The 26,576-nt window shown below is 36.9% G+C and overlaps 1 protein-coding gene and 1 long non-coding RNA gene across 5 annotated transcripts in view; both read left to right on the top strand.

Moving 5' to 3' along the window:
• Nucleotides 1-9,486, top strand: part of LOC127493990 (uncharacterized) — a 28,330-nt gene extending 18,844 nt beyond the window's left edge. The window contains exon 2 of the long non-coding RNA XR_007924683.2: nt 78-9,486. This is a non-coding gene — a long non-coding RNA (uncharacterized lncRNA). The remainder of the gene's footprint in view (nt 1-77) is intronic.
• Nucleotides 1-26,576, top strand: part of CADM2 (cell adhesion molecule 2) — a 1,119,939-nt gene that overhangs the window by 429,018 nt on the left and 664,345 nt on the right. The gene's annotated exons all lie outside the window — the stretch shown is intronic.

Here is a 26,576-nt window from a genome sequence, read left to right on the forward strand (position 1 = left end):
ATTGTGGGAGAGCAGATGCATAGAATAAGTCTTAATTCCAGTAACTCAGTCTAGTCCGGTTTGCTCCCCACACACAGGTATTAAGATAACTGCGAGACACCCACATGCTATATCAGAGTGCCTAAAGTCAAGTCCTCCTTCTTCCTCCAATTCAGTTTTTTGCTACTGTGCACATTGAGAAATAGCAAGTGATAGCTCAAGTTCTTGAGTCTCTGCTACCCATGTGGGAGACTTGGATGGAGTCGCTAGCTCCTGCCTTCAGCCTGGCCCAATCCTGACTTTTGTGATCATTTGGAGGGGTGAAAAACAGATGGTATCTCTCTCTTTGTCTCTCCCTCCATCTCTATCTTCCAGTTTCTTTGTCATTCTGCCTTTCAAATAAAGTCTTTAAAAAAAAAAAAAAGAACTAATTCTGTAACTTTGCAGTGTAACTATCAGAGAGTAATTGTGCAAATATATGTCTTGTATTTACATACAGTAATCCTAATTCCTTATTTATGAAATAAAAGTTATAAGCTAAAACATTAACAAAATCAAAAATACTCACATAAACATGGGAAATTGTTATTGAAAGCTTTTTCTGAAAATTGTAGGCTGAGGGTAGTAGTGGCAGGAAAAGTGCTTAGTTAATTCTAGGACAGCCTAGAGCTCTCTATCAGGTGTAAGCAGCAAGCACAAAGACAGGTCTGGGAGTCACTTTGGACAATAAGCAGTGAACGTATCTCTTAGACAGAGATACAGCGGGAGAGGGAATAATGTTAAAAGCTGTACTGAGTGCTGAATTGAGCCCTATTGAATATCTTACATTAGATTACTTTCTTACCATTATTCTGCTTCCCAATTCATGGTTACTACATATTTACCTAAATAAAACAAGGCATTGATGAGTAAATTATTCATCAAATACAGCAAAGTATCTGCAAGTATTTCAACTACCTCTGCTTAATAATTATTCACCCTATTCATGAATTTTTGATGTAGTATGGTATTTTATTTCAGCACAGCAATCTATATTTAAGTCTACTATGCACATCACTCAAAAACTAAAGTTTGATAGATAATAAAATTTTAAATTTTCTGAATGTTACATTATTAGTATAATTGATTGACTTCATACAATAATCAAATTGTAATTAAGCCAAATATTTGATTATTTTAAGCAGATTGAGAAATTTTGGATATTTTGTGCTACTATGTTATAAAATCTTACCTAAAACACCTGTATCAGTAAGATTGTCAACACTTAGGTCACAAAATTTAGACACAGCTTAAAGAAAATATGAAATTACAGATTATTGAAAATACCCTAAAGAAATATCCTAAACACATCTTGTAAAAGACTGTAAGAAAAAAATTATTGTAAAAATAATTTCAATAATGGCCGGCGCCGTGGCTCAATAGGCTAATCCTCCACCTTGCGGCGCCGGCACACTGGGTTCTAGTCCCGGTTGGGGCGCCGGATTCTGTCCCGGTTGCCCCTCTTCCAGGCCAGCTCTCTGCTATGGCCAGGGAGTGCAGTGGAGGATGGCCCAGGTGCTTGGGCCCTGCACCCCATGGGAGACCAGGAGAAGCACCTGGCTCCTGGCTCCTGCCATCGGATCAGCGCGGTGCGCCGGCTGCAGCGGCGGCCATTGGAGGGTGAACCAACGGCAAAGGAAGACCTTTCTCTCTCTGTCTCTCTCTCTCACTGTCCACTCTGCCTGTCAAAAATAATAAAAAAAAAATAATAATTTCAATAAAGTGTTTCACATAAAATTATTTTTAATTTCATTTTACAATATTTTTGAAGGGCCTCTTACACATTATCTTTTATGAGTTATATTACTTTAAGATGTATTTGTTTATTTGAATGGCAGACAGAGGTGGGAGGAAGAAAGAGAGAAATAGTCTATCTATTGATTCACTCCCCAAATTGCTACAACGGCAGGGCTGAGGCAGGCAGAAGCCAGGAGTAAGGGACTCCATTCAGGTCTCCTACCTGAGTGGCAGAGACCCAGGTATTTGAGCCATTGTCTGCTCTTTCCCAGGCACGTTAAAGGGAGCTAGATAGGAAACTGAGCGGCCAGGACTCAAACTAGTGTTTGGATATGGGATGCCAGCCTGTAAGCCACAGCTCAACTCACTGTGCCACAGGCTAGCCCTGAGTATGTTATTTTTTAACCTTGGATATACAGGAGTTTTAAATTTTTATGTAGTGACTATTGATCTTTTCCTACAGGAAAACGGAAAGCTTATATACCTAGTAACATACAAACATTTTTTTTGTAACCACATTGGCCAGTCCCTCAAAGAAACAATGAAATCTGTGTTTTCTAAGACAAAAAGCAATGTGTATTCTTTGTGTGGAAAGCAGGGAGGAGAGTGTATAGATTAACTGACAGCAGGAGAGAGAATTCCAGACATGGCCCATTTGTTAATGTTTAGAAGTGCATGTCCTATGGCCATCCACAAATAAATAAAACTTAATCATGGATATATTTTGGTAAATACTTGTTCATCCTTGTTTTATGAGGTTGGGCTACGATATAGTAAAATCTATTGAATGAATAATAGCACAGGGAAGAATTGATTTTGGGCAGGTTCACATTGTTAAGACCTATTTATTTGAATGATTCCTTTCTTTCCCCCTACTATAGAGAATATAGTTTTTAAAATTATGTTGAACATTGACTTTCTTTTGTCACTGAAAATACCCTTTAAGAAACACTTTTCCTGTAGCGGGCAGAGAAGGTGTTTGATAAATGAGATGCCTTATGATTGTACAAACTGAACAACATCCAACTTAACTTAAAATTGGAGATGTGATTCTGAAAAAGATTCTACTGAACTTGTTGCTTGAAAAGCAAACATTCTAAGAACAATTGAATATCATCTAATTTGTATTAATCGATATGTTTAAACAAATAATGTACATAATACAACAAAGGTCTATGAGAAAAATTGTGCAGCATGGAGTATTATCTTCTTTACGAGAATTATAACAAAAAAAAAATCTCTTCTTTCCCTTAATACGTTACATGCATCCTGGTATTCATAGCAGTGGGAGGATGTGAGTAGAGTACACCAGCTTTTTGAAAATGATTCTGTTCTTGAGATAAATTTGATGGCTAATTAAATGGAAAGTTGTTTTTGGTGAGGATTTCTTTGAAGAAGATGCCATAGTCAATAAACTCTCCATAATGAGCACGTTTTTGAGCTATGGTTTCCAGTCATGGAAGAGAAAGAATGAATCGAAATCTGAAGCGGGAGTAGAGCAAGGAGGCAGTGGGAAGCTGTTGAATGAGAATGGGTGGGTGAAGGACTCCACAGAGCGATGGAGGAAGCTGTGGAATACAAAATCACAGCAGTGGGTACCTGGGGTGTCTATTCCTACAATAGCGTCTGTCGGAGCATCCCGATTCTGCTTTGCTTCTTGTCCCTGTGGAATGCTCAATGCCGCAGCTGGATTAGACACCCTGCTTTCAAACCTTGGTTGTGCTTCTCATTTGCAGTGTGTTTGCAGTTAAGTACTTACCCTCTTAGTGCTTAGTTTCTTATTTGCGACTGGGCATTGCAAGGTTTACCAAGGGCTCTGATGGAAATTACAGGAAACTGTAAACAAAAGCATATTGAGTACCCTATTTTGTACAATAAAGATTGCTCTTGAAGAGTGAGAATGACGATAGTCAGGAAACTGGGGGATTGTCAAATTCATGAAGTACAGACGTTGATGGAGGAAATCTCCAGCTAGTTTACTGGAAAACGAGGTCCAGGACAATATGCTTCTTTAGTTGCATTTAGTATGAGAAGGAGGGGGGCCTCTTTCTCAACTGTGTAATACGTCATTCCCTTGAGTATGTTTATGGTTTCCATCCTCACTTGGCTCTAACTTTACTCTCAATTCTACCAATACTAATAGTTCCATAGGCATGTCATGCCTCCTGGCTAAAGCCTGGATTCCTAAAACAGTGTCTTTGGATAAGAATTATTGTGAAGGTTTTAGTTTAATCAGGCTAACTCTAGGCATTAAGAGGAAAGATTCTGTAGGAAGCAGCAGATTTGGATGTTTGGCATAGTGGCGAGGACACTTCTAGAGATGCATGGGTCACCACCCCTTCTTCCAATAGCAGCTTCCTGCTTATGCACACTCTAGGAGGTTGAAGGTGATGCACAATACTTCAGTTCCTGCCACCCATGTGAGTTACTTGGAATGAGTTCTGGGCCCCTGAGTTTGGTTTGGCTCAACCCTGGCTCTTGGGAGCATTTGGGAAGTGAATGAGCAGATGGAAGATCTATCTGTCTCTGTATCTTTCATTGCCTTTCTAATAAATAAAAATAAGTAACATGGGCAACAAAATAGTTTAAAAAAATAATAAAAACATTTTCTAAAAAAGATGATAGCAAAGAGAGTTTGAAAGTAGGCCAGGATGGCCGGCACCGTGGCTCACTAGGCTAATCCTCCGCCTGCGGCGCCAGCACACCGGGTTCTAGTCCCCGTCAGGGTGCCGGATTCTGTCCCGGTTGCCCCTCTTCCAGGCCAGCTCTCTGCTGTGGCCAGGGAGTGCAGTGGAGGATGGCCCAGGTGCTTGGGCTCTGCACCCCATGGGAGACCAAGAGAAGCACCTGGCTCCTGCCTTCGGATCAGCGTGGTGCGCCGGCCGCAGTGCGCCAGCCATGGCAGCCATTGGAGGGTGAACCAACAGCAAAAAAGAAAACCTTTCTCTGTCTCTCTCTCTCACTATCCACTCTGCCTGTCAAAAAAAAAAAAAAAAAAAAAAAAAAAAAGTAGGCCAGGTTACTGTGTTTAGTGTAGATGTTTGGAAACATGATCTACCGCCCGCCCCAGGCTATTTATAGGTCCTGAATATCATATGGAAATTGTTCTATTTTGTATATAGACTACAATGTTTTTCAAAAGCAGATAGGGTATAAAAATAAACAAATATGAGTTGGTATAAATAAAACATAAAGGTAATGTCTCTTTAATTAAATAAAATTGTCAAATTCTTCTTTCTTTTTCTTATCTTGAAATATAATTGTGTTACGACTGAGCAGAGTAATTTGCTTTGCACTTAGCTGACACCGGTGTTCATCTTATTTTGAAGTGGTAAATGTGTATTGATGCAGATGCATGTTTTTTTTTCCCCCTAATATTGGCAATGAACAACTGATTGATTGAAACACTAAATTCATCTATGACCTTTGATAGGCAAATCTCACAACAGGGAAATTTATAGTAATTAATTTTATGTTTTCCTTTTTTCTTTTAAATATTTATTTATTTATTTGAAACCGAAGAGCTGGAGAGAGAGAGAAAGAGAAAGAGAGAGAGAGAGAGAGAGAATCTTCATCCACTGGTTCATTCCCCAGATGGCTGAATGCTCAGCACTGGGCCAGGACAAGGCCAGGAGCCAGGAGCTTCTTCACCACCTCCCATGTGTGTGGCAGGTGCCCAAATACTTGGGCCATTTTCCATTGCTGTCCTCAGGCCATTAACAGGAAGCTGGATCATAAGTGGAGCAACTGGGAAGCAAACCAGTGCCCATATGAGATGCTAGCATCACAGGCAGGAGCTTTACCAGATCTCCCAAAATGCTGGACTCTAGTTCTTTATTTTCCATGTAATTTCTTATATAAAACAGAAAAGTTGAATTTCATGTATTAATATTTATTGACTATTACTTCGAAATATATAGTGATATATATTTCCAAATAATTAAAAGTTCTGTGATAATCATTTCCAAAATGAATAATTCTAGTTAGTGATTGTGATTTATGGACATAGACACTTTAGATAGAGTGCCCAAGCTACTGGAACCCACAAAGCCTCTTTTTTTAGTTTTATAAGATCATTTGACCCTTATTGAACAAACTACTAATAATTTTAAGTCAGATACTTTGTGTAAAAGGAGTTGATACAAATGTCACCAGGGGTTTTTATGCACTGCTCTTGAATCTATCAAAATATTAGTTTATAGATTAAAAAAGCAAACATGTTTTAGGAAAATATCTCTTCCTCTGTGTGTCTCTCTGTGTGTGTAGATATGAATTATATATACATATATATGCATATATATGATATACTTTGACATAAAACATTTCTCATTTTATTTTTTCAATAAGCCAAGGAAAGCTGTGCAATATATGGGGTATGATTTTCTCGAGTGATTGATGTTTTAGATAGCCCAGTATTACCATAGCCAGGAAATTCTGGCCAATTAAGGAGGAAAATAGAGAACCATCAATCAAATCAAAATTGACAACCACCTCACCTCCTCCATTAAAAAGCATAGTTACACAAATCATATTCGTCCATCTAGTCTCTTTTTGAAAGGTATCATCACGTCCTATGATTTTCTTTCCTGTACATACCATGATACATAATGCATGGTAGAAAAGAGTACATCGTAAGTTGCCTTCAAAAAACAAGATGTATTTTAATGAATGTACTTAACCTAGACCTGTGAGGAAATGGAACAGCTGAAATTCTGTTATCCTCTTCTCTATGACCTGAGTGTGTGGATACTTATCCAGGATGTTGGACTATTATCTTGTGTTGGATTCAAAACAAAGCCTACACATTGATTCTTTTGCTTGAAGCTGTGCCCTGTAATGTCTTCTTCTAGGTAAATTTTATTAATTGATCACTCAAAATAGTTATAAAAGCCTACTTTCAGCTGATAAATTTTCATAGTGAAATATTATTTAATCAGAAAACAGCACAGGATACTAGAGAATACAATATGATGCCAGAAATAGTGTTCTAGTCCCAGTCAGGGTGCCGGATTCTTTCCCGGTTGCCCATCTTCCAGGCCAGCTCTCTGCTGTGGCCAGGGAGTGCAGTGGAGATGGCCCAAGTCCTTGGACCCCGCACCCACATGGGAGACCAGGAGGAAGCAGCTGGCTCCTGCCTTCGGATCAGCGTGGTGCGCCAGCCGCCGCGGCGGCCATTGGAGGGTGAACCAATGGCAAAAGGAAGACCTTTCTCTCTGTCTCTCTCTCTCACTGTCCACTCTGCCTGTCAAAAAATAAAATAAAATAAAATAAAATAAAATAAAATAAAATAAAATAAAATAAAATAAATAAAATGCCAGATTACATCAGGGGATTAAATAATGGTCTTTATATATGAAGAAGTTTAATACTTTCAGAAACTATGATAGAAACTTAAGATTTGGAGTTTTAGAGTCAATACTGCTAGTTACAATCTAGGAAGTGATGTGTGTTCTTCTTGATGATGAGCTAGCTGGAGTTAACTATACTCTCTTGTTTATTCTGTATATTCCATTTCCATACATATATTATGTTCAATGTTCTACATCACACTGTATGAAAAGTCTTCAAAAAAGTTCATGGAAAAATGGAATTAAAAGATGTTTATTTTAGCACAAAAATGTTTAAATCCATATTTAATTTCCCTCAAATATACATTTAAGGTTTTAGAAGTCCCTTCATATTTGGTATTCTAACTCATTTTCCACTCTTCAAGATCAGAATAAACCATCTGTTGCCCTGAAATCTTTCTTCTGCCAGGGTCTTACGAATCATTAAAGACGATTACTGTATTTTCTGACACTTCTTAACAAGTAAAATATTATCCAGTAAAATATTTTCCTTTTGTATCTTTTATGATTTCCTGCAATACCAAAATGCTAGATTCTATGTACTAGATGTGCATTCAAATGGAAAAACCAAAGGATTGCCTTCAGAATTTTAAGGCCATGCATGCAGCACTGACTCTTCATTTGATATTTGCAAAGCACTTTGACAATAAATGCATTTCATGTTATTTCTAAACTTCTCATTTAATGATTTTTCTGAAGAGAATTGTGGATAAAAGGGCAAGTAAATGTTAAAAATGTATGCATACTTTACAAATTCTTGGAGAGAAGAATGAATCAGCATCCTAGCTTCATGAAGTCACAACTGACACAGTAAGTCAGACCTGTGATTATATGACAGTACTTCAAAATGTTCTTGGAAAAATTGAACTAAATATAAGGTTATTTGGGTACAATTTTTTTGAAATACATATATATGATGATTCTCCAAAGTGTTTATGGCCAATTCATATCATGGAAAATTTATGCATGGATTTCAAATTTTTTTTCAGTAAAACGAACTTTATTTTCAATTCCTTGTTCCATGAACTTCTTGAAATACCTTCTTCCCTGCAAGAAAAAATATATAAAGAGATAATATGGGAGGTACTTAAAATAAAAATTAATAATAATGTTTAGGATTATACAGTTGCCCATCCAGGAAAAATTTATCTGACATATGTCCAATGTAACATGGCCTGATAGGTTCTGAAAAAAATATAAATCAGGTATTTTAAAAAGGAATCCAGCTTTTTCTGACTGAGGCTCCACTTCTAATTCTGACAAATGCAAATTTCAAAATCATTGCTTAGCTCTTTGTCTACATCTATGTCTATGTCCTTTATCAATTGCACTCCAACTACATATCTTCCTAGTTGTTTGCTTTCTCATTTACAATTAGTTAAATGAGAAAAACACACATTTCAGTATTCACTGATGCCACTCACATCTATTTCTCAGTCTGGCAAAAATTCCTGAGGCATAGGCTGCAACCTAAGGCTCTTTCTGCCCTATTTTCCCTCCTTCTCCTTATTCGTAGAGGTCAATCCTGACTCTAACCAAAAGACTCTGTGCCTACTCTTGCTCTCCTCCTTTATGCTTCACAGACATTTCCTTCATTAAATCCCTTGCAGGATTAATTCTGTTTTGGTACCGGCTTCCTAAAAGAACCCAAACAAACCCAATTGCCATCCTGAAAAGTGAACAAACAGTATTTTTTTTTAAAGTACATAGACATCAGATAAATAATCATTGCTGTATTTGCTACTCCACCTTTCTAAAAGCATAAAAACATTCTATAGTCTCAATCATTTTTAAATCTTCTTCCTTAACTCTATGAATAGGTGCACATAACAGTTTTTCCATTCATAGTCAAATTGTAAAGATCCATTCTAACTTGTCTCCAGTTCAGTGTTACGACCATATACGTAGGGACAGTTACCAGGTTGTGATTGTGCAATATTAGCAGAAAGGGAAAGAAGTATACTCCAGAAAGCTGTGCATAAATCTACCTGTTACCAAACTGGGTGGAGAGCAGAGATTAGAGATCTAGAAGCTGGACTTGATTAGTGCTTGTTGCTCACCTCCACTGAAGTACTTTTCACACATTCAATTGAGTTTGTCAGGCATTTGTATCTTCTTCCCAATAGACTGGGTATTTCTAGAGGACACATTGTATCTTATGTCTATAGTTTTGGATTCTAATACAGTTATAAAGAGCTCAATTAATGTCAGTTATAAGAGTGTAAAAAGACTGAAATGGAAAGAGAGAAAAAAAAAGGGCAAAGACTGAAGGGAAATGGTAAGTTGCACTATGAGAAGAAGGCATGGAAATTTTTTAAAAATGTAAGAAAATTAGATCTAAAGGGGATAGAATAAAGGCAGAGAATTTTTTTAAGTGAAAGAGGTTATAGATGTGATGTTTAGGGGTAATTAGAAATGATTTTCTGGTAAAAACAGAACTTAACCCAAATTATGTGGGAAAAGGTGGACTGAGATAAATGATGAGCATAGTGGAAGGCCTTTCAGGGCAAAAGCTGCAACTGGAAGAGCCTCATTTGTTACTGGGTTAAAGGAAGATGAATAGTCCACACTTGACAAGTCAGAAGATGCAAATAAGATTTATGCTAGACTGTATTCTATAATCTTCATTTTGATAAGGGCATTAAAGTGCTCCGGGTCTAAGTGCTGACCAAACAGGCAGTTCCAGCAGGGAAGCATAACTGCCTCATACCATTTAATTTAGGTCAGTTATTTATCTGTTCGCTTATTCTTGGTCTGACAACGTGGTCTGCTCAGACCTTTCAGAACCCGCCGCACACAGCAGGGAGGGAGAGGATCATCTCTCTCTAGCCAGTTGGATTAGCTGAATCAGTAGGATGATCCAAATGCTGAAGAGGTCCTGTCCAGATCACTCTCAAGTGGAGCACTTTGAAAGACTTCCCTCTACAGTGAATTTGAGGAAAAAAAAATACTAGTCTCTGTTTGTATACCTGCAATGAAATGACAGAAAAAGTTGCTCAAGCTGCCCTTACATTCTGGACAAATGTTAGCCTTAGGAAAAGAGAACACTGGGCGCTGTGAAGAGAGAAACTACGACATTAAATTATCTATAGAAGGAAAATAATATTTTTATGAAACAGTTTCAGAAAGGTAAAAGAAGAAAAATCCTGGGAAATGCATTTCTGAATATTTGGTGTGGATGAGCATGCTTTGCTGGTTTCTGTTCTGATATTTTAAGGAATGATCTTGTAAAAAGCTAAATCTCAGCCGGCGCCACGGCTCACTAGGCTAATCCTCCACCTTGCAGCGCCGGCACACCGGGTTCTAGTCCCGGTCGGGGCGCCGGATTCTGTCCAGGTTGCCCCTCTTCCAGGCCAGCTCTCTGCTGTGGCCAGGGAGTGCAGTGGAGGATGGCCCAGGTGCTTGGGCCCTGCACCCCATGGGAGACCAGGAGAAGCACCTGGCTCCTGCCTTCGGATCAGCGTGGTGCGCCGGCCGCAGCACGCCGGCCGCGGTGGCCATTGGAGGGTGAACCAATGGCAAAGGAAGACCTTTCTCTCTGTCTCTCTCTCTCACTATCCTCTCTGCCTGTCAAAAAATGAAAAAAAAAAAAAAAAGAAAAAAAAAAGCTAAATCTCGGTAGCTGAAGTATGAGAAAAGAGATTGCAGAAATCCCATTCTGTCGTGAAGATGCCCCCCAATCTCGTATCATCGAAATAAGATTCCTCACAGGTGTTGACCTGAAGCTTTTCTACCAATGCAGCCACATAATTGTGTGACAGAGGCTATAGAAACCAAGAGTTAGTTACAACTATTACCAACTTGTGATTCATATTGAGACAAAAGATTTGCAAACATTTTATTGTATCCTCTGGAGTCTACAAAATACTTTCAATTTGTCTTCTACATGATAGCCATTGAATATTTCAAGAGAATTTCTATGAGCCCTCTGAGTCTTTAGGCAGAGCATATATCCTTCTATTCTAATAACACTTCATTGAAGACCTTCCATTGATATTTATATTTTTAGAAGAGCTCCCCAAACTTGCAACATTTTTTCAGAGGAATTCTGCTCAGGATACAGTAAAGTGAAGATATTTTTCTGGACATAGGAAGTCTATTAACTTTATTTGTGGGCAGCTTTATTTTGCAATGATGCTTAGTGAATTTAGAGTGAATTTAAATCCTATACTTTGAAAAGAGAGTAAAATAATACATGAATTGCTAGTCTGCCAGCTTCTGTTCTCCTAATATTTGTGTACTTAATGTTTTGCCTCGTCCATATGGAGACCTTTATATTTATCCTTATAGTCACCATCATTTTTTAATTTGACCCAGAACTTACTGAGAACTCTCTGCACAATGCTTCCAAGCTCCACTAAAACAGTATGAGCAAATATGTTGGATCAACTTGCAAGGCTGAGTTTCATTAGCATTTTCAGGGATGTGGTAAGCAGAGCAAAACTGGAGGCATGAGTGAATTAGGAGAAACAACCCCAGACTGATGATAATGGGAGGAAAGACCATGGCCGGACAGAAAGAGTACAAAGTATAAATGGAAATTAGTCATTTTCTAGGTAAAAGTTAACTCTTGAAGTTTGTTTGGAGTCTGGGTGTTTAGAACTTGGTAGTAAATTTAATGAGGCCAAAAGGGAAAGGAGAGTGGGAAGAAGGGTGACGATTTTTACTTAGATTCCTTTTGAATTGAATGTGATACAAACAATGGAAATGCATAGGAATGCTAGAAGACTGTCCTGAGTTGTGGAACAGAGGTGAATGCTAAAGATATACAAGAAGAAATTATCAATTCCCAACTTGACTCTCACTGGGATTAAACATGACAATAGGTCTGATCTGATTTCATCATCATTTAAAAAATCATCTATTATTTTTCACTTTATGTTTCTGTGTGGGAGCAAACTGCTGAAATCTTTACTTAATGTATGCTAAACTGATCTTCTGTATATAAAGAGAATCGAAAATGAATCCTCATATGAATGGAAGGGGAGAGGGAATGGGAAAGGGGAGGGTTGCGGGTGGGAGGGACGTTATTGGGGGGAAGCCGTTGTAATCCATAAGCCGTACTTTGGAAATTTATATTCATTAAATAAAAGTTAAAAAAAAAAGATATACATTGGATAGTCATCCACGCTGAGATAATCTCAGAAGCCCCAAGGAGAATGACTCAGGGTTTTCTAAGAGCCGTGCATTATCATAGAACTGTGAACCATGGGGTGCCAGATGTTGTATACCAGTGGAGGGACAAAAATTGCCAGGAAGCTCTACAGAAAAATATACAAGAGTTAATGTACTAGGAAGGTATAAATTGATATAGAACAGAAAGTATTGAACTTATCTTTCAAGTGTTCCTATTAGTGGATTTCTCTGATGTTAATTATAAAACATTCGAGTAAATCATACCAGCTCCTGGACTCTTAAATATCTGTTGACTCATGGTTTAAAATGATGAAATATTAGCTCTTACCTATTATTAAACATAGCATTTCATTGTTTTAAAATCTGTAAGAGCATAAGCCTGCTACTGTGCTCTTTTCATTTTGCATTCACTTTAAAACAGCTACTCAGACGACACATAGAAATGGTGTTGATAAATGTAAGCTAAAATGCACTGTGCTATCTGTTTTAAGGAACTTGAACTATTTTGCTTGTTAATCTTTCTCTACTGGATATTTCTTCTCTTGCATGTATATCCCAGAGATTAAATCTCATAGTGCCAGTTTTCCTTTGATAATGATGTTGTCGTAATAACTAATGGATAAATAAAAATGAGATGAACAATTTTCAACCACTCAGGGAAAGTTTCTTTACTTCTCCACAATGAAGAATCGTATTGTAATTTATGTATTGTACTTTTATTTCTCAGGTAACATTTTAAAGATTCCTTCACCATAGGTTTGTGTTGTTGGAGTACATTTAAAAAGTTTCAAAAATAAACTTAGGACAACCTAATCTTATCTTATTTAATTTTACATTTAAATAATTTATTTTCAATTATGGAAGTGATAACTTTTTAATCTAGCTTGATTTTTTTTCCTCCTCTTTCAATCCTGATACTCAAATAAGCTTGATTAAGTTAACAGGTCTGATTAGTCATAGGACCCAAGCTTATATTACCAGCTTCTGTTCCTCGGACTTCATTTGTCATGATTTATAAATGTATCTGATCATTATTTATAAGCTGTTCACTAAGTCTCAGGGAAGAAGGAATTTTGAGTAAACAACTCATGGGGTATAATTATTTCTTTCTGTCTGCATATAAAATATGACTTCAATGCAAAGACAAAAATACAGTCTCCAGGTGTAAGTTTACATTTATTGATCTTTACCAAAAAAATTTCCCCTAATTTTCTCCAACTTATTTTTTCCAACTTAATGTTTCATTTACTAATTTGGGAGATAATATATTTAATTTATATAATAGTCCTAAGCTGAATGACTTTAATAAAGAGTTCAACAAATATTTCATAATATCATATAGCACTATGAAAATTTATAAAAAGAAGCAGTTGTGATTATTTTTAATAAATAATATTTTAGTTAGCAATAATTTCTTCCAGAATAGCTGTTGTATAAAGTTTAAAAATTGATTCTCGTGTTTTAACTTCTTATCTGCCAGGGAAAATAAGCATGTATTGATATGAATTCATTATTTTATTAATAGTGATAATTGGTTTATAAAACAAATGTACAGTTTTATTTTCAATACTGATTCTGTTGCCATAGAGTTTAACCTTTCAAAATATTTTTGACTTAACCATCTTGAAAATGTAGCTGTTACTGCTTGCAATTGAAAATTTTTAAGGTTTAACGCTCGTCTGTTTAATAGGGAAATGTAGATTATTCAAGCTGTACAGTTCTCATGATAGCTGCTTGTCTGCACAAGCTTTTTCTTGGCAAATTATACACATTATTATTATATTCTTAATCATTTCCACATTAGCACCTTTGCATTTTCCTTAAAAAGGTGAGCAGTAACTCAAGCCCCTTTTCATAGACAGTCATCAGCAACTTTACAATTTAGTTATAATATTTTAAATACCACTGAAAATGACATATTTTATTGATAAAATTTACTTATTTTAGTCAAATAACTTAAATTATTGAAGCAAAGATCCTATAATATCTGCATTTTGTGATAATCCCATATGTTCAGGAATTCCATGCTCTGTAGTCTATAAATATGGATAAAGCAATTTTTGGTTTACTCATTTTTATTCAAGATGAGAAAATGCCCTTCACTGTTCATTGTTAAAAATAATTAGATGACAATGAGAAAAGGATAGTCTTTTCAACAAAAATTGTTAGGAAAATTGAATACCCAAATATAAAAGAATGAAACTGGGTCCTTGCTTTATGCCATTAACAGGAATTAATCCAAAATGGATCAAAGACCTAAGTATCAGCACTAAAGCTATGCAACCCTTAAAGAAACATAGAGGGGGATCTTCATGGCATTGGATTTTGCAATGATTTCTTGAATATGGTACCAAAAGCATAGGCAACAATAACAAAATACATAAATTGGACTTAATTAAATGTAAAAACTTTTTTTAAAAAGATTTATTTATTTAAAAGACAGAGTTACAGAAAAAAAAAAAAAAAGGAGGAGGTAGAGAAACATCTTCCATCTGCTGATTTATTCCCCAAATGACTGCATCAGCCTGGACTAGGCCAGGCCAAAACCAGGAACTTGGAGCTCCATCTGGGTCTGCCACATGAGTGACCAGGACCCAAGCACTCAAGTCATCTTCAATGCTTTCCCAGGTGCCTTAGCAGGGAGTTGGATCTGAAGTAGAGTAGCCAGCACTCAAACTGGCACTCATATGGGATGCTGGCATGGCAGGCAGTAGCTTAACCTACTGTGCTCCAACACTAGTCCCCAGTTTAAAAACTTTTGAATATCAAAAGTCACTATCAAGTGAATGAAAAGAACCCCTCAGAGTCGGCAGAAATGTCTGTGAAGCACTTGCCAGATAGAGGTTGGTATCCAGAATATATAACGAGTTCCTCCAATTTAACAGCAACAAAAAACCAAACTGATTCAAAAATGAACAAAGGACTTGAAATAGATATGGAATTGTGCAGAGCACATAGATGGCTAATATCATAAATCTTTAGGGAAATATACATTGAAACAAAATATGAAATTTAATTTTACCCATTAATATGCCCTTATACATAAGGGGGGGATACCAAATATTGGTGAAGATGGTGAGTGGTTAGAATCCTTGTGCATTGCTGTGGTGAATAATTTGGAAATTCCTCAAAAGCTAGAGAACTGTTATAGGTCCCAATAATTCCACTTGTGAGGGTGAAATCAAAGGGATTGAAAGGAGGTCCCAAGACACTTGAACACCAACATTCATAGTAGCATTAATTCACAAGGGTCACAACACATGAATTACCCAATGTCCACCAACATATAAAAGGATAAATAAAATATGAATAAACATACAAAGCAATATTGTCAGCCTGAAAAAGGAGTGAGATTCTGGCACATGCTACAACATGGAAGAACCTTGAAAACATTATACTGAAAGAAATAAATAATACGCAAAAAAATAAATATTGTATGATTCACTTAGATGAGTTACCTACAGTAGACAAATTCAAAGCCATAGAAAGTTGAACAGAGGCTACCAGGGCTGGGGAAAGGGTCCTGGATAATTATTGTTTATTTTTTATGGAGTTTCTATTTTATTAGATAGTATATTAAAAAATGAACAAAGCTTTGCATACAGAATAACAGAAGCTAAAAGGCACAGACTTTATGTTGTACTTGGAGGATGGAAGAAAAATACACAACAAATGAGCAAACTGCTCATAATCCACCGAAAATTCAGAAATGTATTAATAGTTGTCAGTGGGCAAAGAATTATGTAATGAGCTCTGCATACCTCGCAAAGGATATTGATGATAGAAAAACCTGGAATGGATTAACTCAGGGTGGGTGTCAGTGTCAAGTACATCCCTTAAATATTAATTTTTGTGAATAGCATATTTTAAATTTAGAGTCAAAGGCTTAATACTACACTAAATAAAATGTTTGACACAGTTTCTATTTTAGATAACAACGAGAGTTCTGGAAATGGATAGTAGTGATGGTCGTCTAAAAACATGAGTCCTTGGTACCCTTGAATCATGCATTTAGAAATGGCAAGAATGGGACACTTCATGTTATGCATATTGAGCAATATTTTTTTTTCAAAACCTAGATTACAGATGCTAGTAACCCTGTCCCCATCAAAGGAGAAAACTGAGGGGGTGAACTCTCCCCGCAAATACTTCTGACTCAGAGATGGCAGAAGACATAGAGAGAAAGCTCCTAGGAGCAAGGAGTCCCTGATTCTGATCCCACGTTCCTGTGACTGGGTGACCTAGGTTCCTGCAGTAACTCTCTTGCGTTCTACCACCTTTCCCATTGCCTTTGCCTGAACTCTATTTTGGCTAAGCTCGCTTGCTTTGTCTTCCTATCACCTGAGACAAGAGTCCTAGCTAAAATCCTCGCCAGCTTCCTGACTCCCACCTGCCACAATGGCTGGATTTATTATAGGTTTATAATGGTGACTTCCTTTTGAAATAAATAACTGTTTTGCAAGCAATGACAACACATAAGAAACAGTTATCACTAGGGGCATGTGTCCATCTCCTGACCTCACCACTGAGCCTGGCCAGAACCTGTTTACCAAGTCTAGTGTAGAACCTGCATCCTGATTCTGAGAGCCCCCAAGTTCTCTGAACTGGTCTCAGCTGATGGTTCTCATACTTCTCTCACTAGTGAAGATATTGGTGCTGAGTCATTCCCAGCAGAGTCCCCAGGGATGGACTAGCTGGCTCTGAGGCTCTGGTTGCCACAGAAATAGCAATACAAGGATGGTTCTGTCTGCAGAGGCACAGTTCTGTGGCTGATTTTGCAGATTGCACACCATCTTGGGTTGAGATTTGGTAGGCATGCACTGAACCCGACAGGGCCAAACGAAGAAAGGAGGCTGGATCGTGGTCAACCCCAAAGCAGAGTCAACAGCATCTAGGGATACTGAGATTGAACAGGGACATTCTCAATTCACAGAACATCCATGAAATTTTAAGAATTCGCCACTTTCAATATTTTGCTTCCGAATTTTTCACAATGGAAAGACACGTATCTTGGGGAGGTCTGTCAGCCGTCTCCATTGCCTGCCTACTTTAACCGAACACAAAGGCGAGACAGATCCTTCAGAAGAGTGAGATCTCGGGATCTCTCTGCCCATCAGATTCCCCAGTCCCCAAGAATTAGAGTTTAGCTGGGTGGGCTCAGTGATCTAAGGTCCTAGGTAGATTTGACTTAGCTTTTATTGCAGCTGACATCTAACCAGCCACAACCACAGGTAGATACTTGCCTGTGTTTTCTCCCTTTCAGAGTAGTTTTACTTTATGTCTTTAAAAAAAAAAAAAAAGATTTATTTTAATGTATTGAACAGGCATGGAAACTGAGACAGAGAGATCTTCCAGCTGTGGGTTCACTTTCCTTCCTCATGCCTGCAACATCCAGGGCTGGGTCACACCAAGGCCATGGGCTGAGAACTGAATCCAGGTCTCCCATGAGAGTACAGGGACCCAAGTACTTGAGCCATCATCTACTATCTCCCAGGGTATACCTTAGTAGGAAACTGGATTTGGAAGCAGAACTGGGACTTTTTCCCAGGCATTCCACATGAGATGTTGGTGACCCAAGTAGCAGCCTAACCACTGCACCAAAGTTTGCCACTTTGTTTATTTTTTTAGTTTCACTATTATTATTTTATTGACACCCTGTATGCTAATCAAATCAGGGAAATGGCAGTATAATTAGTGTTTTAGGAGTTCAGGTAATAAACTTGTGATAGTATTTTCAAATATAGATTTGTTTATTATAATTCTTTTGAATACATTACTTATTTATTGGTTCTTCTTGAATTTGTATGAAGCCAATTTAATTTAAATAAGATTCCTGTTATTTAAACTATCACTGAAATTTGATGTGAATTTAAAACAATAAAGACAAATTGTATGGAAATATATAACAAAGGAGAAACTACACGAGCTTAAAAAACAAAACAACCTGTTTGGATCCTTGCATCCTATGTTATAGAAACTGGTAGTGTTTTTGCCAACATAGTGGTAGATTTTAAAATATGAGTTAACTTCATAGTTCATACTTCTTTTGTATGTTTGATTCACTTATATAACTACACTAGAATTTAAAAGGACACCCAATTAGTAAGTTCACGTGTATATTATATACTGGTTACCACTTTAATTGACTTTTGTCTTAGTTTCATTTTTGGGGCTTTGTCTTTGATTTTTACTCTGTATAAGATATTGTTCTTCATATTTTATTGTTATTTAGATCACAAAAGAAAATTTTTCTCAATAAAGATCTGAAACACCTAATATATATATATATATATATATATATATATGAATCCATCAACTTCTTATTATGAAACAGAATGTCAGAACAAATTGTCACATTTGCAGTTTGAGCCCAGGAACTCACCAGAGGTTCTGCTCAGGACCAGTGCATCTCGGAATGCCATAGTCTTTGAAGTAATACCTCCAGATGCTGCTGCCTACTTGGAGCTCTGATCAAAAACTGTAAATCTTTGTGTCACCATGAATTTCTTGAAGCAATCAATCTCAATCCTTCGGGACAAGAACTTTGGGGAAAAAATGTGTTTCACCCCTCCTGAAGGACTAGTAAATCATTTTTAAATTGATATCTTGTCTGATGTTAATATAGATATAAAGATAGATAGTCTATCAATTTTGAAAATATAATGAATAATTTAATGATTTGCTAGGAACCACATTTTCAGCATCATTATTGCCTCACAGTAAACATACTTGAAAGGCTGGGCTGAAACTGTTCTTTCTAAGATGTGTTTCTGCTATGTACTAGTAGTTATGCTGTGTTTGATTTTCAAAGGTGCTAAGTTCCAAGAAGAGATGAATGAATTTCTTTATAAACATTTTTTTATTCTAGAGACCTTTTAGATTTTAACTATCCTTCATGCTGATTTTATGTTGTTTTGGTTGTTTCTGTGTGTATTCAATGACACTGTATTCTTTAAATTTTAAATATATGATTCCTCACTGCATATTAACAGTGAAATTTCGTGGAATGTACTTTGGACCAAACACTTCAGAGGGATTGCCCCGTGTTTGTGTTCACACCTTCTTCCTCAATGGCGTATGTTTACAGTTAGGCTTGTACAGAATTCTTCCATTGTTAATGGTGTACATGGGTATACTTGTACACATTTCTTCAACATATCATATGGACAGACAATGAAGAAGAAACTGACCTTTGAGTCAGAAAGGATCTCTCCTTAAGTGCAGTGGGCCTTTAACCTAATAAATCAGAACATTAGGAAAGATCAAGCTAATAATAAGGCAGATTATGTGGTTTTTGACTGAAACCACTGCAAAGTTCCTCGAAACATTTTTGTGACTGCAACCCACTCAAGTCTGATCAGACCTTCAAATGCACACACTTCAGTTTATTTCTATGATGACATCTGGTTTTGACAAGTAGATATGATCTTGGCTTTTAGATTTTTAACTCAGAAGACTCCAACTAAGCAAAGCATTTCTCTGATGCTCTTATCTATCACTGTATCCAAAGCTGTCATATGTGTTTAGCTGAGAAATGCTGAGGACAATGGCTGTGCTGAGAGGACATGCTAAAAATGTATTGCATTAAAAAAATCAATTGATATTGCACTTTTTTGTCAAGTTCTGCAACCAAATTATGTATTGTGAGAAAAGTGATCATCTGTTCAAAAACTTGTTTGCAGCAATTGAGATAAACTAATAAGGAAAAAAGCTGAGCATGGAATTCTACAAGGAAGGGGAAATCAAATTAACAGTCATGGCTTATGCATTTTATATGTGCATATGTGGAATGCATATTTAAAATGTAGGTATCAGTAACTAAGTTTAAAAATGTAGACTGTACCTTTGCAAGTTTTGATCTTTTTAAAATTCTTTTACTTAGCTTGTAAGCTTGAATTTACTGCGGAATTTTATAATTTGGGAACATGTAAGAGTTTTGAAGTAACACAAGTTATCTTCTCTCTGGACAGCATAGTATTGTTTATCTTTACAATATACCTGTCCATTCACCTCCACCTTTTTGTCCTTGGGACCTAATGACAATTTTAGTGATTATTTGTAGTCCTTTGTGTTATATATGTGTGTGTACATTTTACATTCCTCATGAGAAACAATCAGTTGTGAAAAGACATTTGGAAATTTTTAACACACTGAGACTCTGGCAAAAGTAAAGGAGCACAGTCAGAAAGAACATCTTCAAAATGTCTACTAGAGAGCATATCCAATGCATATGAGACTTTACCAGTATTTTATTGAGTATTTGAATGCTACCAGCTCTCTACAGATTTTAGGGAAAAAAATCAACCTTCATAATAAACTTAACTGAATGTAATCTTTTAATTATATTTCACAGTGCAATAGCTTAACTATTTCTAAAATATAAAAATACAGGTAAATGTGAAGTCATTGAGTTGGATGTACAATCACTTTGTTGTCATAATACTCTGCAATTATTATAATATAATCTTTTTTAAAAAAATTTATTTATCTGAAAGAGTTACAGAGAGACAGAGGCAGAGAGAGAGGTCGTCCATCCGCTGGTTCACTCCCCAAATGGCTGTGACAGTGGAACTATGCCATCCAAAGCCAGAGCCAGGAGCTTCTTCCAGGTCTCCCATGTGGGTGCAGGGGCCCAAAGACTTGGGCCATCTTCTACTGCTTTCCTAAGCCATAGCAGAGAGCTGGATCAGAAGTGGAGCAGCAGAGACTCGAACCGGCACCCATATGGGACGGTGGCACTGCAGGTGGTGGCTTTACCTGCTATGCTACAGTGCCACCACTCATATATTTATAAATGCACAAAATTTACTATCAGGCACCAAGTTTGCTTGCTTACTTGGAATAAAGTCTCAACTAAATTTCGCTTCTCAAAGTTTGTTACTGCTAACATTGCAGTAGGTAAAATAGTTTCAACAAATATATTTTTCAGTGATAATAACTTTAGCAGTTTTGATTGACTTTCTTTGAAAATTGTATTATATACATGGCCGGTGTATCAGATATACTGGAAATATGCTTCTCACATGAAAAATTGTCAGAAAGTTGCGATTTTAAGAAGTAGCTAATTGTTGAGTAAATCACAGTGGAAATGTTCATTCAACATAAATAGTTAAGTAGATTACATTAAATAAACCAAGAAGTAATTATCAATTTGGGGTAAATGTTGTACTTGCTCACCCTAAAAATCCCATCAAACCATATGTTTCATTTAAGAATCCTTAAGTATTATGTAGTCAAAGTCTCTTGATCTTACAGGTGCTTTGGTGGTCTGACCAACAATTATTGATAAACACACACATACACAGACACACATACACATTTAATTAAGTCATCCTTGTTCTTTTATTGTGTTGAGATTCATATCCTTATCTGGTATTATCATGTCATAGCTATTATCCCCACTTTGCGGTACAGAGTTTGGGAGCCAGATTTGAATTCACCATCCATGATGCCCCATGTGGTGGAAGGACAATTTGAATTCTCTTTAGTCGAAGTTCAGCTCCCTAATCTCTCTGATACTATTTCTCTGAGTCAAGTTCCTTAACAAATTTAAGTATTGTTGGCCGGCGCTGTGGCTCACTTGGCTAATCCTCCGCCTGCAGCACCGGCACACCGGGTTCTATTCCAGGCTGGGGCGCCGGATTCTGTCCCGGTTGCTCCTCTTCCAGTCCAGCTCTCTGCTGTGGCCCAGGAAGGCAGTGGAGGATGGCCCAAGTGCTTGGGCCCTGCACCCCATGGGAGACCAGGAGAAAGCACTTGGCTCCTGGCTTCAGATCAGTGCAGCACACCGGCCGTAGCAGCCATTTGGGGGGTGAACCAACGGAAGGAAGACCTTTCTCTCTGTCTCTCTCTCACTGTCCACTCTGCCTGTCAAAAAAAAGTAATTTGTAAATTTAAACTTTTACTTCTGATTGTTTTATTCTGATCTGTAAAGTCCTTAACTTTTCTTTTTTTTTTTTAAGATTTACTCATTTATTTGAAAGAGTGACACAGAGAAAGAAGGAGAGGCAGAGAGAGAGAGAGAGAGAGAGAGAGAGAGGTCTTCCATCTGCTGGTTCACTCCCCAATTGGTAGCAATGGCCGGAGCTGTGCTGATCTGGAGCCAGGAGCCTCCTTCAGGTCTCCCATGCAGGTGCAGGGGCCCAAGGACTTGGGCCGTCTTCCACTGTTTTCCCAGGCCATAACAGAGAGCATCTCAGAAGTGGCGCAGCCCAGGACTTGAACCAGCGCCCATATGGGATTCCTGCAGTGCTGGCTATACCCGCTACATCACAGTGCCAGTCCCAAGTCCCTAAATTTTCAAATAGAATGAGTTTCTACCTCTTGCGCTCTAACATTCTGTATATATGGAACATTGCATGATCTATAAGGATTTTTTCATATAGATGTCTATATATATAAACATTTCTGCTCTTGACAATATTTTGTGAATTGATTGCAAGCATCTCTTGCAAAGCATCCTTTGAAATTATTGATCTTTAAGACTGTCCAAAAGACAATTCTGTTTTTAAATACACTTATTAAACTCTATAACTATATTTATTACTAAAATGTAATGTTTCCGGATTGCATATTCTGTATTACTCTGTGAAATTATTTCACTAAGTATTTCATCATTGCCTTTTGCTTGGAGAAGAGAGAATATCAGAACTTTCTGTTTGAAGAATATTTGCAAGTGGTAGGTCTTGGGCAAAACAATTTAGACACTGCTTGAGTGTGGGTTCAAGTCCCGCTCCACTTCTTTTTTTTATTTTTTTATTTTTTTTAACTTTTATTTAATGAATATAAATTTCCAAAGTACGGCTTATGGATTACAATGGCTTCCCCCCCATACCGTCCCTCCCACCCGCAACCCTCCCCTTTCCCAATCCCTCTCCCCTTCCATTCACATCAAGATTCATTTTCGATTCTCTTAATATACAGAAGATCAGTTTAGTATACATTAAGTAAAGATTTCAACAGTTTGCTCCCACACAGAAACATAAAGTGAAAAATAATAGATGATTTTTTAAATGATGATGAAATCAGATCAGACCTATTGTCATGTTTAATCCCAGTGAGAGTCAAGTTGGGAATTGATAACTTCTTTTCTTTTTTTTTTCTTTTTTTTTTTTTTACAGAAGATCAGTTTAGTATACATTAAGTAAAGATTTCAACAGTTTGCACCCCCATAGAAACACAAAGTGAAATATACTGTTTGAGTACTTGTTATAGTATTAAATCTCAATGTACAGCACATTAAGGACAGAGATCCTACATGAGGAGTAAGTGCACAGTGACTCCTGTTGTTGACTTTACAAATTGACACTCCTGTTTATGGCATCAGTAATCTCCCTATGCTCCAGTCATGAGTTTCCAAGGCTATGGAAGCCTTTTGAGTTCTCCGACTCCTATCTTGTTTAGACAAGGTCATAGTCAAAGTGGAGGTTCTCTCCTCCCTTCAGCCGCTCCACTTCTGATCAAACTTCCTGATAATGTGCACTCAGGGAGGTGGTAGTCATGGTTCAAACACTTGCGTTCCTTCCACCACATGGGAAATGAAGATTGAGTTACAAGCTTCTGGCTTCAACCTGACCCAGCACAACTGTGGGCATTCAGGAGTGGACTAGCTGATGAAAGCTCTCTCCCCCTTTTCTCCCTGTGCATTTCAAATAATAAATAAATAAAATTATTTACAAAATGTCTGAATTTTTTTTCTGAAAGAACTGTTCATTTTTATACACATTATATTCATTTGTATAAGATTTATAAAGCCTTATGCAAATACAAAAGTATTTCTATATAAGAAATTTGGAGCTTTCTTTAATAGAAACACAACTATTCATTAAATTGTACATACCATACATTGTTTTTAAATCTTAACTCTGATAAAAACCGATTTAATATTCACATTTAGCTATAATAATCATCTTTGCTGTGCTTTTGTTTGCATTATTCTCCTCTAAACGTCAAAATCATGTATTTACTTTTCTAATTAAAGTAACTTCCTAACTTCACGTCTCGGAATGAACCCATGATCTTGTTTTCCAAATGTGGTCCTACTCCAATGTCTTAGTAAATGAGACTGCACTCTCTAACATAGACATCGATTTTGATACCTCAGGCTCCATCACAATGCCTTTCAATTGTACTTCTTTTTTTTTAATTAAAAATTAGAGAGAGGGAGGGAGAGAGAGAGAGAGAGAGAGAGAGAGAAATCAAATGGATCACTCCTCAAATTCCCAGAGCAACCAGGGCAGGACAGGATGAAGCCAGGAGCCCAGAACTCAATCTGAGTCTGAGTCTCCCACATTGGTTTCAGAGACCCAACTACTTGAGCCATCATGGCTGCCTCCCAGACTGCATATTTTCTGGAAGCTGGAATCAGGAGCAGAATTGGAACCTGAGTCCAGGACTTCATTGTGGGATGCAGACAAGTTTAACCAGTAGTCCAAACACCACATCAGTTTTACTTATTGAGTGTCTTTCACTTCTTCCCACTGCTCTCTCTTTCTAGAGTCATCAGCTCTTGACAGCACTGTATCTTACTGATATTTCTTTGTGATCTTTTGGTATTGTCATATTTGTTCTCCACACAGAAGACATTTTTAGTGAATTAAAAATAAAATCTAATCTTACCATGCCTTTCATTAAAGCTATTTAGACCCAAATTAGTGATAGGTCCCTTGAATTCTACGTAATTTGGCTTCTTACTGCCATTGTGGCTGCATTTTGTGTCATTCTTCATATGACTGCCCATGTTTTGTCGACCTTGGCTTTATTTCAGATTTTCACAAGCATTGTATTTCTTTTTCTCTCAGAACCATGTCGACCATTCGGGGACACACTTTCCCCTCATTTTTTCTTTTACTAGTGAGCTCTTCTTCAGACCTAAGAAAAAAAATCCTTTTGTCTTTACTAGCTCTTGCCTGGATGGGTTTTTATTTAAGTCATGATATTCAGAGCCTTTGGAAAGAAGTGATCAATAATAGTATGTCTCACCAATGTAAGGATGTGAAGAATGAAAAAAAATGTTGTTGTAAGAAATGAAGATAGTAGAATTCAAGTGTGAAATAGAAATATTGAATAATGAATAGCATGAAAAATTTTCTCCTTGGAAAAATTTAAAGAAGACAAGCATGGATAATTTGAGAATATTTTTCTTCCAGATGGATGGGACAACAACACATGTTTAAGGAGAGTGGAGCTTCCAGGGTAGTATATGTAGCAGAATGTAGTTTTAAACATGGAAAATGTACTCAAATATGTATTCAATTTGGTGAAAAATGGCATGGAAATTTGAACATAAAAACCATGAAGTTAAAAATTGATGGTTACCCAAATATAGTTCTGGAATGAGTGATAAAATTAACTGTTTGGAATTTAGTGTATCTTTTGTATGGACCAATTTTTTTCTAGCTTCTGAATTTGATATTGTTGAACTTTTCCAAAAGCCAAAGGGGAGAAATTGAATAGCAAAACACTTGAAGAAACACTTTTTTGCTCTGCAGACTATAGAGACTTAGTTTTTCTGCCACACAGATTTCTAAAGTTAGAAATCACACAACCTCTCATTACAGATACACACATAACTAATGTCTCAATGATAGAGTTAACTTCCTAGTTCTGTGCAGGAGAGCTTTTTCCACATCTGAAGGAGCAAGCATATTTAAAATCCTCTTGAGGAATCCCTGTTTCAATTAGACGTTACAACATCCTGATTTGGAGGAAAAAAATACAACCAATAATCTTTCCAAAAATGTTTAAAAATAAAGAGCACAAAATGTTGGCTAAAAGTGAACTTGTAGGTTTGTTTTATCATACTACACAGAATTTGGGGCTTAATCCAGAATCTAGGTTATAGCCACAAAATGTTTTCACATTTTAAGTTACAAAATGTAATGTCATTCTTGGTAAACATCCCAAATATTCACTCTACTCTTCTAGAAGAAGAATATAAGTAATGTCATGAAATTACACTCAGAGAAATGGATATAATAAAACAGGAATTTTCCTGAAATTTGGTTATAGTCAGCATCATGGTAAATCCTGGGAATCAAGCAAAATGATGTTTGGGTTGTCTTTATGAATTTCAAGTAGAGAAGTATGCCAGGCAATTAAGAGTAGAAATGGTATCACACATATGTAAGCAGGTGAAACATAATAAAGATCTTTCTGTGCTATACCAGGACATTTAGACATTGCAACTATAGAAAATAAATGGAAGACTGATATCATAGGTGACTTGTTCAGAGACAATTGGAAATGTATGGTGGATAAGGGTGATAGGGAGAACACAAGCAAAAGACCTATAAATAGACCTCTGTTTCAACCTGAGTTAAAAATAGCAAAGGCCCC

Source organism: Oryctolagus cuniculus, chromosome 4 (genome assembly GCF_964237555.1).
Source record: "Oryctolagus cuniculus chromosome 4, mOryCun1.1, whole genome shotgun sequence".
Classification (NCBI taxonomy): Eukaryota; Metazoa; Chordata; class Mammalia; order Lagomorpha; family Leporidae; genus Oryctolagus; species Oryctolagus cuniculus.